Source organism: Numida meleagris, chromosome 4 (genome assembly GCF_002078875.1).
Source record: "Numida meleagris isolate 19003 breed g44 Domestic line chromosome 4, NumMel1.0, whole genome shotgun sequence".
In the NCBI taxonomy this organism is placed as follows: domain Eukaryota; kingdom Metazoa; phylum Chordata; class Aves; order Galliformes; family Numididae; genus Numida; species Numida meleagris.
The window spans coordinates 18,115,251-18,133,346 of NC_034412.1; the positions used below are offsets into that span (position 1 = coordinate 18,115,251).

Below are 18,096 nucleotides of genomic sequence, written 5' to 3' on the forward strand. Positions count from 1 at the left end.
GTTGGCTAATTTTGCCAGTCTTATGCCTGTGCAAATCACTTAATCTCACAAGCCACTGCAAACTAAAGAGAACTCAGAAACTCAGACCTGAAATTGCTGTGATGCTACATCATAATCTGTCATTAAGATGCGATAAAACCAGAGGCAACAGATCCCAGGTTGTTGTCACCATTTTCACCATCTCAACATCCAGTCTACCTTTACTTCTTCACTATATCTGTGCTCAGATATATTACCCTAAAAAGAAGTCCCATTTGTTCTCTTTATTTAATGAATGTCAAATGTTTTACCAGTAAATTCTTTGCAAGTGAATCTAGACCAGGAAATAAGAGACTTAAAGGATCAAAAAGCAAGTCAACCATAAAATCATAGAATGGTTTGGGCTGGAAGGGATTTTGAAGATCATCTAGTTCCAACCCCTTCTATAGGCAGGGACACCTCCCACCAGATCAGGTTGCTCACAGCCCCATCCAGCCTGGCCTTGATCAGCCCCAGGGAATGGGTGTCCACAAGCTCTCTGAGCAGTCTGTTCCAGTATCTCACCACTCACACAGTAAAGAATGTTTAATTCTGTGTTCAGGTGAGAATGAGACTTCCCTAGAACTGTTCCAATTTCCAGCTTCAGCTCCCTGTGCTGTTTTAGCATGCAGTCCAATGAATTTTAAGTGAAAAGTCTTTAAGCAATCTCTGAAATCCAGAAGAACTTCCTCCAACCGTATGGCTATCTACACTATTTTCATGCTTTTTCCAAATCTTAATTGACACTTACTATTTCAGAATACCACTACCTAAAGTGAAGATCTGCTTTTGTTAAAGCAACATTTCTTCTCCTTTTTGCAGCTTACCACATTGATGAGTTGCCACACAGCAACCAGACAGGTTCCTTTCACTCCAGCAACTATTACTGCCTAAGGGGAATGTTATCAAGCACAGAGACATACCTATTTCTTCACTCCAGTCACTTAACAGAATATATGCATTTAATTGCCTGTTTGTGAGAAGAACCTCGTGGTTCTTACAGTTGACAAAGGCACAGCTCAATGGCAGTGTGTCAGGAGAATGTGATAGAAGCTAGGAAGTATGGAGACAGACTTCTGAGAACTGTTAAACTCTCTGAGGACTGCTTAATTTAAATAGATTACACATCTTTTAGAGCTCTTCAAAGGTAGCAAATTATTTCTTTGGGATTATTGTGATTATAATATATAAATGCATAAATACCAGCTTGAAAGATAGACTAAAGTAGTTTATATTTACATTAATCTTCAGGTGACCCATTTTCTGTAGCAATTTTGATCTGCTGGAACAACGGTGGCACCCTGTGGCAAGAAAGATAAGCCTAAAAGCTGTTGAACTGCTGCATAGTCCTTCTGGTGCATAGTCCTCACTTCTTCCCTGCTATTTAAAATGATGTTCTGAATTACTAGATAAAACAGACAAAAGAAGCCTTGAGTTTCATTACATACCGTTACGTCAAATACTCCATGTAGTCTTTAGCTTTGATTGCCAAGAATGAGTAGGAGAGACTGCAGTGCTATAAATCCTGAAGCAGAATGTGCTACTCAGGCCTCGGACAAATTCTGAAGAAAGTGAAGAGCCTTGCAAACAACTCTGAGTTGCTGCAAGATGAGGCTGACCTGCACAGCACCTGGCACGGTGAGAGGGCTGCATGTCAGGGCCTCCCAAGTAATTCTGAAGTAGCTAAATGATTGATCTTGTCCAATTATTTGTGGTTTGTGACTTCGCAGCAGGGCTACAGAATCTCTGTGAGGAGAGGGCGGGGCGGCCTGTGAGGACACATCTGGCTCTGGAAGGTTCCAGCTGGTTCCAGAAGGTCCTGCCGCAGAGAAGCCAGCAGTGCCTGCTGATTTAAATACAAGAAGAAGTGAAGCCTGCCTGGGGCAAGGGCGTGATGTGGAGGAGATCTGCAAATAGTGAGCTAGTAAGTGTTTTACAAAATCAAAAGTTCTTCTATGCCTACATAACAGATTACAAGGAAATTAAGTATTTTTTCTGCTGTTCCAAATTCCAGAGCCTCTGCAAATTTCATAATATTTGTGGACTGAGATATTCATATTGATTTAGATTCCATATCTTAGTTTGGAAAAGATCCCTTACACAGGATTCTGGATAAAACTCCACAATGTATTCACTATGCCAGTGACTAATCTTGTGTTCTATCCCAACATGTGTGTTGGTTACACTTTGGGTAACAGAAATAAATGTGGCTTTGGTGAAAAGGAATTTGGGAGATGCGAGAAAGGATACGATTTTTGTGTTAGCTTTGTTTGGAATCATAAAAGTTGAGATTTTTCTTAGTGCTGATTTACATGAAAACTTTCTACACTGGAGACACAGTCAGCAACAACCTGATTGTAAAAGTTCTCAAACTGATGTGTAAGAGACCGATAACAATTTGATGCCTTGACTACTGACCAGTAACAGTTCTCTGTCTTCAGTTAATAACAATTAAAAAGTAAATTTTTGAAAAGACCATATGAGAGCTTAAACTATATCTAAGAACTATTAGATGGTCTAAAAAAGACAGAGCCTCTTCTCCCAGGTAACTAGTGATAGGACAAGAGATAATGGCTTTAAGTTGCACCAGGGGTGGTTCAGGTTGGATATTTGGAAATTTTTCTTCTCAGAAAGAGTGGTGAATTATTGGAACAGGCTGCCCAGGGAGGCAGTGGAGTCACTGTCCCTGGAGGTTTTCAAGAAAAGGGTAGAAGTGGCACTGAGTGACATGGTTTAGTGGTGTGGTGGCGATAGGGTGATGTTTGGACTAGATGATCTTAGTGGCCTTTTCCAACCTTAATGATTCTATTTCCAGAAGATGAATTTTGGAACCACTATGCCATTCTGATTGATCCTTACCACTTGCTCCTGCTTCCTTTTCTGTAGAAATTCTATTACATACTCAAGAAAATCCCTGTGATTACATGTCCTTTAGTCATGAGTTCTAAAATGTAGCTTTTCTGAGTACAAAATGAAAAAAGAAACAAAAAAAAAAAAACAGCAAACAAAGCAGTCATATAAACTAGTTAAATCATAATAAAATAAATCATAATAAACCAGTTCTTACTTCAAAGTTCTTACTCTTTTCCTTTATTTCTCCTCACTTCTTTTTTGTTTAAAAGAAGGTCTACTGGGTATATGCATTCATTCCAGTATACACCCAGCAAGTCTAAACAGTGAGTTCTGCTGCAGTACTGCCCATCACAAAGACAGCTTTTGTTCTCCTTTACAAACCTATTCCCAACCAAACTTTGATCTATATGATCATGAAGAAATAAAGACATTGATAAATTTTGTTAGCCAAAGGCTGATACCAGAGATCTGCTTGCACACAGAAACTGAGACTTCAATTGTCTCTGTTAGTTTAAGGAAATCATTCAAAATCTCAATCTTCAGAAAAGTGATTTCCTCAATGAAAATGTCTGTGCAGTCACTGGAATCTTAGTTTAATGACTATAGACTAAAAAAAAAGAAAAAATTAAAGCTGAATCTTTAACTGATGGAGTGGAACAGGAACATAACTGCAATTCTATAGCTGGAATAAGAACTCCACTGCTTGAAAAATACTTAATTTCCAAGGAGATTGCATTTTCTTACTCTGATTTCATAGCCTTCCATTCAAATTTACAAATGTATCCCATTCCCACTCCATTTTTAAAAAAAATAATCAAATATTAGAAGTACCAGAAATGTTGAAGTATCCTCTATACATTGGGCACAAGTACAAACCATGTGGCTTGACAAAATACACTGTGACTGCAAGAGAAGTATATTACACCACACCCAAGAGTGACGTATCTGCTCCATTCCATTTCAGTACCAAAAAAGTGGCCCCAGTTTATTGAACATAGCTGGTCTTTGGTCCCCTCTGTTTGGGTACATGATGTGCTTTCTAGTGGATTCTCAAGCTACGAAAAGAGACAGATTTGTGACATACACAGAGAAATTGTAAAGCATCCACTGACTGCAGTGATGTCCAGATTTCACCCACCTCAGGCTCCTACATTCTGATTAGATTCAATTAACTCCATTTTCAAACAGCAAATCAATACTGAGAAGAGCACTGAGTTTATGTTGTTAGATACACTAATAACATTAGCTCAGCTCAGAAATGAGAGGTGAATACATTTCCAACTATTTTCTCTTTACATAGCATATCTCACAAGTGCCAAACCACTCTCCATCATATTTGAAACATAATAGCTGTCAGACAAAGTTCCTGGTGACTGGAAAAAGGGAAACATCACTCTCACTTTTAAGAAAGGGAGAAAGGAATATCCAGGGAACTACAGGCCAGAGAGTCTCATGGTTGTGCCTGAGAAGATCATAGAACAGATCTTCCTGGAAGAGATGTAAAGAAACATGCAAGATGAGGAGGTGACCTGAGAAAGCCAGCACAGCTTCACCAAGGGCAGATCATGCTTCACCAATCTGGTGGCCTGGGTAAGAGAAGGCTCTGAGAAGACCTCATTGCAGCCTTCCAGTACTTAAACTGGAACTAAACTTTTTACACAGTCTGATAGTGAAAGGATGAGGGAGAATGGCTTTAAATTGAAAGAGATGAAATTTAGGTTAGATGTAAAGGGGAAACTCTTTACTCAGAGGATGGTGAAGCACTGGAAGAGGTTGTTCAGAGAAGCTGTGGATGCCACATCCCTGGAAGTGTTCAATGCCAGGCTGGATGGGACCCTGGGTAGTCTGATGTAGTGAGTAACAACCAGCCCACAGCAGAGGTTTGGAACTAGATGATTTTAAAGGTCCCTTCCAACCTAAGTCATTCTGTGATTATATGATTCATTGATCACTGTCCAACTTGGTAATTGCTTATCACTTCACAAGAAATTCTTATACTTGTAAATCTAAAACTGTGTGACTGAACTATGCCTGCAAATCCCTTGCCATTTCATCTTAACATGGTTGTCTTAAAATCCAGCTTCTCTTAAACCTTTTCAGTGTTTTATTGGTAATAGGCAATCTGTCTTGTTAGAGACAAATAAAAGCAAAATTTCTTTCAACTCCCACCCTACCCCCCAAGAAACCCAAAGTGCTTCTTCATTCATAAAAACTGCATGCAGTAGAAAAATCACAAAAAAAATCTTATATTGACTCTTTATATATTTCTCAAAATGAAATTACTGATCTAGGTCAGACACCAAAACTAGGTATTTCACACAAAAAGTAAAGGGTACAAAAAGCAGTGTGAAACATTTTTTTTGTCTCTTTTCAGGCTGACAGTAATTGAATGTAATAATTATTTTTTCAAACACATTGATGTGTTAATCATATATACAAAATAGGCTTTGTCACGTATCTCACTAAAACAGACCTGTGTAAACTGACAATTTTTTTTCCCAGCAGTTAATGTAAAGATTTTAAAGGTCAGTTTCAATGCAGCCTATTTAGAAAGAAGCATTTGGAAGTGTCAGCCCTGAAGATATCATATTTTTCACTTATCCCTCACAGCTCAAAGTGTTAGTCTTGAAGGCTGCTGGAACCTTTCCATAACACATTTTCACTGAGGATGAGACACCAAAACAAAAAAGAAGAAAAAATAGTGTTTGATAGATGTAAGAATATTTGATCTACCTGACGCCCTGACTTTTTTTTGTCAATGTCTGCACTTTGGCATGACCTATAATAAGCATACAACTTGGTTTTTGTCTCCGTCTTCTAGAAGGTTGTCTGCACTATTGTTCCTCCAGCAGCCCTAAGCTTCTGGCACTTTAGTTGCCCAGCAAGAAGATAGGTTCTCCTCACATGTCAAATGTGCACTTGCTGCTCCAGAAGGATAACACTTATGTTATTGTATAGCTCTACATAAAATTACTAGTCTCTAATCCAGAGTGCTATTATCATTTATTAGTGGAGAAGTTCCCTGTTTTTGTTTATATTCGTAACAATAATTTGTGTGAACTTCCAGCAGGTCCTTCAATAGGCCTGATAATACAGACTACACACTATGATTTTGAATCGCAAATTACAGCACTGAATTTTGCTTTTAAAACCAAATTAAATTTGTTTAGGGACAGAGTTGTTACAGCACAAAACCTCATCTGTTGAAAGGTAAACACAACCTGTTATGGCAAAGACTCAGTACTAATATAATGCATGAAAATCCCCAGTTATGTTTCTCCAGGAAGGCTAAAAGAACCCTACTGAGAATATTATCAGATGTTTGTTGACATATAACAGAAAATGAATCATCCGGAAATGCTATCTATCCCAGAAATATGCTATTTTTGTATTTTATCTTTTATGCTAACTTAAGTTCGTAGTAAAAATCATGTGTGATTGCTTTGAATATCAACTTCATTTGCATTTTTCCCTCAAATCATTTGTTGCCCTGAGCCACAAATTAATAAGAAACACAGGAAAACAATGAGAATTAATTTAATTATACTACAAAAAGTGACAATTTCACTTATTTTCAATGAACTGAGTGCTTGTGCAGCAATCTCTTGTTAGCCAAATACAGTTAAAACTGAAGTACATTTAAAAATGAAGGAAGTTTGAAAGTGATCAATGATTGGGTCTTTTTAAGGTCCAAGAGCAAGAACAGATAACATTTATAATTATTTTCTAAATTAGTCTGATCGTCTATTATGCAGTAAGATTGTCTGATATATAGCAACTTAATTTGTACTGACATTACTTTGACTCACATCCTAATTAAATATCTTCAATACCATGAAAAGAAAAAGACTGTAATGTTTTTTCCTTATGATAGATAACATTCACAACTATTCACATGGTCTTGTTACCTGAAATGTGAGCAGAATCTAATTTCCATGAGAACTAGACATTGTACACAACTGGCATGACAAATATGAAAATCTTCAACAGTTCAGTTTAAAACATATACATATTTCAAACTGAATCTGAAATACCACATTTGGCCTCTGCATTGAAAATCCATGCTAGCAGAAGGAAAAAAAAAAACCATACACGGGCTTTTATAATCATTTCCTTAATGTTAGAATTTAATTACTCTCTAAAATTCTATTTCTGACATCAGTATCTCATTTTTTCATCAGGGGACACATCTGTTGCATTGGTTATTTTGTTTCTGACTATAAAAGCTAACAGAGCTTTCTAAGGCTGATTCCAATTCCAGTAATGAATTGATTCTTTCCCTGTGATCAACTGTAGGCTTGTTGATGCTATCAGGCCAACTAAATCCCTCAAAGCCAAAAAGAAACAACGGTGGTTATTAATGATATCACCATTTTATTTTCTAGAGATACGTTAGAGTGAGAACTGGGATACAAATTTACCTGCCTTCTTCATCTCACTCATTATCTACATTTTGCTATACATAGGAGACCAACTGATAAATTCAGTTTGTTGATAACTTTATCTTGTTCTCAACTTAATTCCTTTGATTTCCTTATGTAAGACTGTTTCAACATGTTTTGGTTTTATTCTTTATTATCAATTCCCTTCATAGAGAATGAAAAATTGTATTGACCTGATGTTTGCTTTCTCCCTTATGCTGCAAAATATGTTAATACATATATATACACATACATATACACACATACATACACAGATGTAGCATATTTTATATGTGCAGTTTTTAATATTATAAAGGGAAAATCCCTGATCAGATCTTAAATTCTGATTTGCAGAGACGCCAGTGCATATTGCAAGTACCTGGATATACAGCCTCATCAAGTACAAGTAAGGTACAAGAAGGTAGCGGAACATTTTACAATTACTAGATTGGTGTTCACTAAACATATTGGATAAATGAGCTATTTTGGTTTAAATAAGTGTCAGTCATGAATAAACCATAGGTTCTTACAAGGTTTAAACAGAAGCTCCTTGATTTATTTTCTCTCTTTTTTTTTAGTTCACTCTACAAGGTCTGAGTCTTTGAAAAGCTAGAATTTGAAAACCTGTAGTAACACTTGACCTAAACTTCTCACAGGAATTCATATCAAGTCAGAGCTAAATGCCCACTTCTACAAAACTGTTCTATTTTTCTTCACTTTTAGAATATTTCTCTTTAACAATGATGCCATGAAGCAAAGCATACATTACCTATTTTAAAATAGATGAGGTGTAGAGAACAGAAGGGTAATTTGCTCAAAGTTCAGTAGGAAGAGTGAAAACCAATACACAGACTGATTATTATTTAAGTGCTGAAAATAAAAGATCAGTGTTAAGATTTAAAGCCTCTGACCCAGTTCACTAGGGGAAAATTTCCAGTCCACGTATTTTTCTGCCTAATTCTGTTTTGGTAAACACTCAGATTTCTGAGCATTTACTGAAACCAAACTGATAATGAATTGATCATTTGTTATTACCATATGTCTAATTTTTTCTTGGAATTGTCTTTGGCAAAAACACACTGTCAGAAGCTCTGTGGTAAAGACTAAACTCTTGTAGATCAGAGCAAGTGTTTTCAGGAGGAAAATATACTGCATATATGCAATAGAGTATACATATAATGTTGTGTAATATTAATACTGGTATGATACTGGTAGACAGATAGAATATACTTGCATGATACTGTGCATTTTAACCTTAGCTTTGGACAGAAGATGTTATTGTTGACCTTTAAGCTAAGAGTAAGCAGAAGTGCGAAGAGAAATAGAATAAAAATCTTTGCTATGACTCTCACGTGCAGACAGAAGTGATGAGACTTGGCAGATAAATCTAATCATGTAATTTCTTACTGTCTAATAATTTCTGTTTCCACATTCTTCCAGAAGTTGGCTTATTCAGATTTTTAACTCTGCCTGTTGGGTGTCACTATAAATGCAGATTACAAATTTTTTTCAGCATCAAATTGGAAAGGCATATTCCATCGCTGGCGCTATCTGCCTTGCATCACCACAGAAATTTGTGTGGCTTTGGATCCAGGGGCTTTTTCTTCTCAGAGAAAGTCTCCTTTCTCCTAAATATGCCAAAGCACAGAGCTTCCACACAGAGCTTCTATAATTTTTTGCCATTTTCCTCAAACTATCTCAAAGTGTTCTATACTAGTATCACTGGGAGTTATAAGTTAGTACCTTTAAGAATCATATTTGCATGTATTTATCCCACATGGTCATTTCTCTCTCCTTTTAGCTATAAGGCAGTCCCTCCAAACAGTTCTCATAATGTGCCAGTTCCACTCTGTACTATCACTTCTACATGGTGCAGGAGGTTTTGTTTCACTTAAGTCTTTGTGAAAGCCGAGTTTTGGCAGGAAAGGTCTTGTTGCTTATATAAATTGCATCATCTCTTCTGAAAATCTACCAGGAACTTTGCTGTGTCAGTGGATTCCTTAAAATCATTGGACAAAGTGGTAATGTCTTCCTGAAGCTGTACCTGTTGCATCCTGGTACACAGGAAGGAAGTTCCCTACATAGTTGTGGAAGCAGCAGTAATAAAATGAAACTGTTAGCGAAAAGACATCAGAAAGTTTTAGCATTAGCTGCAGCACCATAATAACAGAGTACCGCCAGCATCCAGTAAATCGCTTTATATAGCACTATACAGTGCCATGAAAACACACTGCAATGCACTGTACTGTGCTTTGAAAATGCATCTCAGAAATCAGTCCTATTAACCTGGTATCATTTTAGCTAATTATTTCAGAATTACTGCTTGGCAAAATATTCCATTCTGTTTAATGAACCTTCGAATTTTCTGTGAACAGCTTCAAAGAAAACATATGACTTCTCATGTTAAAGAATGACTGTTAAAAAAGTAGAAATATCAACTGTCTGAACCTTAACCTATAATTAAAGCCTCAGTTTTTCGTTCATTCCACATTTGCTACTGTACTTTATAATGTGATGTCATAACTGCATTATAATAATTGTATAGTAGTTGCTGTTATATCAAATGCAAAACACAGCCATGATAAAAAAGCTTAACATTCAAATTCAAGTGAATGCTTTTGTATCTTTTATTCATGAAGCATCTTCCACATCCCATTTTATGACTGTAGCTGAATATTAGAGGCTTCCTTGTCAGTGAAATAAAGATAATGCTCAACCCTATCATATTTCTTAATTTCCCATTTTCTCTCCCTAAAACAGCTTGAAATGCCTTTCATTGGAGTTACTGCAGTGAAAATTTTGGCATTTCAGTAATGAACATTCTTTTTAGAATGAAATAAAACACCAGATTGGTGTGAAGGCTACACGCACAAATATGCTATTAAGTGAGATAAAGCACAGAAACGTTCCTGTATTCTTTGATGTATGGGAACTTTTAACAAATAAAAGAATTATTTAAGTGGATTCTATCAATTATACAGGTGTTGGAGGTGAGGAAAATGGGACATTTAAGCTATGTCTTCAGCGAACATTGTTCCAGACAGCATAATGATGACCATTACTCTGTAAAAGTTATTCTCCAACACATTGACTATTTTGATTTTGGGGACAGCATAAAATATTTAACAATTAATATGAAAATGGAAAGTTCAAGAAAACCATGGTGCTGGACCAACTTTGACAACTGTCAAAATGATTCTGGCAAAAAGCGTAGTCTTTCCTGGCAAAGTCTAGATCAGTTGTGCTTAAGAGCGTATCAGGCCTTGGCAGGCCAGGCTGCAGCAGTAGTGAACTATGTACAATCAGAATATAAACAGAGAAGCTAAACTGGGCAGGGACTTATCACAATTATCAGAAACAAGAAGCGCTTTAAGTAATACCTCTCTCTAACTCAGGAAAGAAGATGGAAGGACCACTGTTTTGATCAGCCAAAATTTCAATATGCAAGTTCTACAGTGCTGTCATATAACTCAAGCATTCTGTTCTATTACTGCTTCAGAGCTTCCTTAGTGAACCAAAGAAAAATAAGAAAACAATGTTCTATGTCTCACATTGCTAACAGTAATTTTAGTTTCTTTTTCTGTGCTACATCTTCATACTGTTGTGTTCATTTCTTTTTATGATCTACCATTTTCGATAAACTATTATCATGCAGAGACTGAAGTAAAAAAAAAAAAATCTTTTCAACTTCACCTTTCCTGCTGGTTGGTTAGCCAAATGAAGTATAAACAAGCAATAGCATCTATTAAGAAACATTGTTTTTTTCCCCTCACAAGTGGTGCAAATTCAACCTTGTGAAAACAAGACACCAGGCGATGATATCTATGCTAGGGAATTCACCATAGGGAATTAAAAGTAAGTTCTAAACAAAAATCTCTTAATACAGTCACATAAATGTGGTCATGCTCCGGTTTATGAATGCTTGTTTCTTTCTTTGAAGCTTCTTATGCTGTAATTTAGCCACAACAGCGCTAGTCAAGTAATTTTAGGAGAATGATGCAGCTTTTTGATAAGAAGGAAGATAGAACTAACTTCCCACTGAAGTAACTGACTTTTTGCTGAATATTAAAAAGGACATTTCTGCAAAGTAAGCTGCAAAAAAAGGAAGAGGGTACTTTTCTAAGGCAAAGTGAAATACTGTATTAAAACCGCACTGAAATAATTTTCCACTTCACAGATCAGTCTCTTTTTCTTAATGTAAACACTTGCTTTTGTATTCCAAATGTTAGGAAAAAAGTGTGTCCTATTTATCATTCCTGCCATTTTTTAAATTTTTAAATTGCTACAGAGCAACACTGATAAAGAACAGAGGCAAAGGTCCCACAAGAAGCAGATGCATTTGTGCTGTCCAAAGAGCAGAGTAGACACAAAAATCCATCAGCCACGAGAAAGCCCAGCTTCTCTGAACTCAGATGGCCCTCAGCCATCTCCAGGGGCTCAGCCTTCCAACCTCATGCCACCTGCAGGCTGCTAGGAACACTTCTGCACTCAAATTAATTTATCAGGTCACAAGTTAGAGCCCAGCACCATAAACTAGCACCATTTCTCAGAGCATTCTGCATCTACGTCTCCTTTCTGCTTAATTCCCAACATATATGTATATGAGAAAGGTATTTATATACATAACCTCTAACATGCACTTGCAAAAGCTCCCGTATCACCTATTTACCACATTAGTGGAAGCATTATGATCTCTCAAGCAAATAGTTAATTACTCAATAGACGGTTAAATACTCACTGAATTAAATAAATGTGTAATTAAGTAGCTATTAAAATGTGCATTATAGATATAATGGCTGCAATGGCCCTCATGGAATTTGGAGTATTCTGTCATCAAAGTATCCCCAGAGAGACCTATTGATGCTGTGCATGCTTCCTAATCTGCCACATTTGCTACAAAAGATATCATGGTTACCTCCTCATCCTTGAACTACTTGCACCTATTTGTCCATATCAATGAATTAAGCAAAGGGTCACCACTGCCTTTATTCCATAGTTAAAATAAGCAGCTCGATATTCCCTTGGGGGAATACTATCTCCTGGAATAGTGTGTACATGGGTTATTAAATATTTTGTAATCTTCCCAAGCTAATGCAATATCTTTAGCTCAGACCATCTGCTGCACGTAAAGCTGCATTACCTGAATATGATTCAGCTGAAGTAACAGCAGCCTTGTCAGATTAACCTGAACCAGCACTGATGAAATATTTTCATAGAACTCTTAGCAATTAATATAACCTGAGCTTCTGAAACTCAGATAAGAGTAGCAATGCAAATGAGAGATGCAATTCCACTACTCTCTACGTGTCAGTTTTGGATTGGCAAGACTTCATAGAAAAGGACCCAAATCTGCATGGCATAAACACAAAATATCAAAGTTGATTCAGTGTTAGTGATACAAGGAGGAATGGGGAAACCCACAGATTTTTCTTTCATGGCTAAAAAATACTGGGAATTTCACCCTTCTTTTCTTTATTAGATGAAGCTGAACTCTTTCCACTCCTTATTTTCCTCAGATACTCCAATGTAATATCCCTCAGCTTATGAACTGCTCAGACCATATTCTTCCCCGTAGCAGAATTACAAGGAAAATTGCCCTCTCCTTTATGAAGAGCTGGCAGTACTAACTGAAGAGAACAGAATTATTCACACTGAGTCTCTCTAACGAAATCATTTAGATGAGTCTGTTTTCCCTTTTATTAAACAGGACAAAATCAATAAAGGTTGATTGCTGCTCTTATCCATTGTACTATTTCTAGAATTATCCCACATATCTGAACTTAAAGTAAGGCAGAGTTAAGAATACTAAATGTGTTAATAACAAAACAAAGTATTAGAGGTAATTAAATATCACTAAATGTGCATTCCATCTCAATGGTGCCTTTAATTGACACCAATATTATATAAGTAGTCCTAAAATATAGACACATTATTTGCTAAAGATAGAAGTTCAATGTATGGATCAATAACATATAGCAATAAAAAAATCTGCAAGCATACTATTGGTTACAAAATAATTGTTTTATTCACATTTCATACTAATCTATGTAGAAAAATGTGAAAACTGACAGGCTAAAATAGTCACCAATAAACATGCTAGTGAAAGATGTTTCCAATTAAAAAATGTATCTAAAAATTGTGATTGAAGGCCATACTCAAGGTCAGATGTAATGTGATTACACTGAACTGAAATGTGTTGTTCTCTGTATTTTCCAAAGGTATCCTCACAACAAGGGCCATGCTGTGTTTGTACTGGCCGAGCTGGAGAGACCAAAGCAATCCCCTTCTGATTGTGAACTAAGGAAACCAAACCAGGCCCAATTCTCACTCTCAGGAATAAGGATTTTTCAAGGTTACACCACCTAGGAAGTTTCTTTTGGGGATCCATAATCAGTGTATGCTGATTTCTTCTCTAATGCTAGGTAGGTTACAGCTATAATGCTAATTAAAATATCTGTCTTATCTACCAAAAGCCTACCAGCAGAAGAAATGCCAATAGCTTGACTACTGTGAACACTGTTCCATTTTTTTTCATGACATGGCTCTGTACAGGTTCTTGACATCCCCAGTCCCCAGTTTACTCTGATGAAATTTAACTATTTTGTTATTACAGAAGGAAGGAATTCTTGACCATTTGAGAGGTTCCTTCTGAGAACAGGAATTCCCATGGCATTGGTTTGTGTAGGTTCTCTATAAAACATGCTTACCAAATTGTGAGATTGCTAAGTAGTAATCTTAATAATATTCAAACAGTTAACCATTGTGACTTCTTTTGTCTTTCAGAAATATCTGAATGGACAAGATCTGAAATTAGAAGTGAGCTAAAGAAGAATGGAACTTTCAGAAGTTTTCAAGAAGTTACTTTTAAAGAGCAATGTATGACAGCTCCCTGCAGTGTCCTAATGAGGATACAGACTGAAAGAATAAAGTAGTCTCAGGTCTTATAGAATCAGCCAATCCACAAAAACTCATTTGTAGTTTTCTCTGCAAAAGAAAAAAATGAGCAGAGAGTATACATGTAAATATAGAGCAGAAGGATATGTCTTAATTCCAACACATGAACACATTTGTTACAGAATGGCAGAAATATAACTTTCATGATGGGATAAGATTGCTCACCTAAATAGGAGGTGTCTTGCACAAATGATAAAATTTAATTTAATTTATACAAGATTTTTTAGTATTCTACTGCATGATCTTCCTACCTTTTGTAATGTAGAAACGATCTCTGCTCATCGTTACATTCATTGCAATATGAAGTATTTAAAAACTTCACCATGTGCTACCTCATGGTGACAGCTTGGTATGAATTTCAAAATGTAGGTCCCCTAGGTAAGTCTAGAATAAATTCTATTGTGCATACAAATGAATGTATAGAAGAAGCTGCCAATAAAACCTAAATCTTTTCAGAAACCAAGCAACCTCACTTTTATTCCATTGACAGCCTCCAACTGCAATGCTTGCATCTGCACCCTTCACTTCACAGCGATTAATATCTCGTCACAGAGATAGGAGTTTGAGGGAGACTTGGATCTGAAGATTTTGTCAGGACAGTTTTGAGTTTTAACATCCCTTCCACCCGAGTTATCTGTGGAAAGGTCTCCAGCCTTTAGAGTAGGCTTATTTTAAATGACCATTTACCATTCTGATACTGATACAAACCCAGGAAGATTCACTTTGATTTCAAGGCTCAAACAAGTTCCAACAAGGATTTTAAAAATATTTAAAGCACAATGTGCAGGACATTAGCTATCTATTTAAATTTTACTTTTCCTAATAAAAGAGAATAAGGTGATATATTTAAAGGCAATAATATCTTGGCAATAATTGGTTCTAGAATACAAATTATATTCAGGCATTTAGGAGAATGTAAAATACAGTAGGTATTTCTGGTTGAGAACCTGAGTATAGGACAAATTAATGTCTTGCTCCTGGCTTTGTAACCTTTGTGTATTTGTTAAATAAACTACACTTTTGAAAGGGATCGTGTTCACAGGCCGGCCCTGCTCCTAAGTATATCATCACTAAACTTGCTGTTTTCCATGATGGCTATTTCAGATTTCCTGCATTGAAAACTAAGATCACAATCAGGAAAATTCATTCATTTTGACAAAAAAAAAGTTATGTGGTTCCTCCTATTGAGTTCAGTCAGTTTGCCTGAGAATACAATCAAAAGGTAACAAAAATCAAAACTATGGCTTTACAGCAATGTAATAACCAATCTTCTTGAGCTTCTAAACTAAATCTTCCCTTTCCATATTTCAAATCGCTCTTAAAATAAACCCTTTCTATAATCGACACTATGTAATACAACATTAGTTTATATCACATGTGGGAATAAGAGCATCCATAAGATAGGATCCATAAGATCCATCCACTGATTTCTGTGACAAAAATGCACCAGTCTTTTATAAGATATAGATGGAAAGTTATCATTTGAGTAACTGCCTGTGCAATATAACTTTACAAGACACCATTTTTGTGCTTTCTTTTTTTATATTAGAAATAGTATATCAAGCACACACAAAAGTATTATTAAGCATGTGGAATAATTCTTCTAAAAAGGGACAGCTTCATTTATCTGGAAAATGGATTAAAGATCTTATGGATCATTCAACCAGTAAAAAACACCTTCAGCTCTAATGATCATTATGTTCTAAGGCTCCAGTTATTGACCGCAGTCCTTGAATGATCACAGCTGAAAGAATACATAAAAGTTTATAATAATTTTAGTGTGCCTTAAATGATAAAGATTAAAAAGAGGAGAAAGACAACTGGTCAGATAGTTATTACAAAGTTGGGATTATACACAACTAGCAACAAATTCTCTCTTGGACATAAGAATAACTTGAGTATCCATTTCAACTACTCCATGTGCATGTGGCAATCCCTGAACAATTACTGTAGTCTCTGAGCCTCTTAACATGCATGGGCATAAATAAAGTGAACAAAGTTGTTTCCACTTTGTTATTTTCTTCAAAACTCAGTATCTTACCTGTCTTCTTTTCTCTACTTTCTGCACTTCCAATACAACAGTACAACCTAAAGTCCAAGTTTTCTGAGCCTTATATGTTCCCATAATGGAAGAAAAGAACATATTGATATTCACCTTAATTCTGAGTGGCTATTGAAAAATTTGGCCTCTAAATAAAACAGCAAATCCATTATGTTGGAGTAAATTTCCCAACATTAAGGCTTTAACAATGTGGATCGTACTTACCATTACTGAGCCATATGACGTTCTTTTCATCCACTCAAAGCCAGAACTTCTGTTCACATAAAGTGAAAATTCAGTCACTGCAGGGCATGAACTTTATTATATAGGAAGTAGAAGTGCATCCGGAAACTGTCAGTACAATCCCCTCTGATGCAAATGAAAGTTTTGACCAGTTGAAAAAATTACAGAACTATCAAAATTATATTTAAATCTTGATTAGATTTTAAATGTCACACACAAAACAAATGAACAACAAAAAAAGCAAATGAGAGAAATCATTTTCTTCCCCAGCCACATGAGAGCTGAGGAAATTTTTAACAAGATACTTACACTAGAAGAGAAGATGTGAAAGAGATGCTTAACCATAAGGTTTCTCAGCTGTGACAATAATTCTGTCACGTAAACTCTTTCGTAAATTTATCAAACTCCTCTTAAAAATTAGTTACGCTTTTTGCTCCTAAGTAAAAGGCCATTGCAGAACTTCATTTGTCTGATGATCACAAAAGGAAGTTCTGTTTTTCCAGCCTCAGTATACTGTCAGAAAGTTTATATATATTTATACATTAGCTTTAACAGATCTTCTTGACTAGTGTTGATCTCCTGACAAATTTATGAAGTGCAGTAATATTCTCTCTCACTTCCATTTGCTAGCCTAAAGAAGCCAAGTCCTTTAGCATCAACTCATTAGATAGGATCAATGATGGATGGAAAACTGATTATTAGGCAGAGCGAAACTGGAGCTCTATCTTTAGTGTCCCTCCTGACACACTGGATAAGTGTGTTGTACATTATATTGTTTCCCATCTGAACAAATGAGCCTCCACTAGAAATATATCTACCTCAGAGAGTTTCAGAGTTCTCTTCTTAAAATTATTCCACACACTGCCCATTATGCAATGCTGCATCAAGTAGGAAAACCTAACCTTCATAAAATTAAATCACCTTCATGGAATTAAATAGATATTCTTATTTTAGAAAATAAAAGAAAAATAGTAAAACCCGAAAACATATTGTGAAAAATGGGTGTGGACAGGTATTAATAACATACATGTTGACCAGGGAGGTAACAGTTTTCATATTTGTGAAAGCTGTTGCAAGAACATAGGAAATAATTTGTTGTCTTCTATCCAAAAGGGAAGGGACTGCATGTAATGAGTTTATGGATATAGATACCAGAAAACCCTTTTAGTTTAAGCACTGAACTTAATTGTTACATCTCCATTGCTACAGCTTTTTGTTAAATGGTTAGATAAACATCATTTGGGAGGGTGTTCTGGGTATAGGTCTTCCAGCCAGCAGGCTAAGACAAGCTGTTAAAGTCACACACTACTCTTTCTAATATGGTAAATTCAACTGTTTCAGGGGTGGTATTTATATAAATGGCAATGCAATTCTGTGATGGTAAGATGAAGCAGACAGTGGGCACATCGATCTATTCATTTTCATGACAATGGAGAAAGGTAATGTCTCAGAGATAAGTATACTCTTTTTCCAGAATCACTGTGGGATGTCTCTGTTACAGAATTCTGTTCTTTAGGGGCAGTAATGGAAAACCCCACTGACTTTTCTACATATGAGAATATCCAG

The 18,096-nt window shown here is 36.0% G+C and overlaps 1 long non-coding RNA gene across 1 annotated transcript; it reads left to right on the top strand.

Moving 5' to 3' along the window:
• Positions 1,475-14,906, top strand: LOC110398051. Its single transcript, XR_002438160.1, has 4 exons — positions 1,475-1,942; positions 7,647-7,713; positions 13,511-13,714; positions 14,076-14,906. It is a non-coding gene; the product is annotated as an uncharacterized LOC110398051 (long non-coding RNA).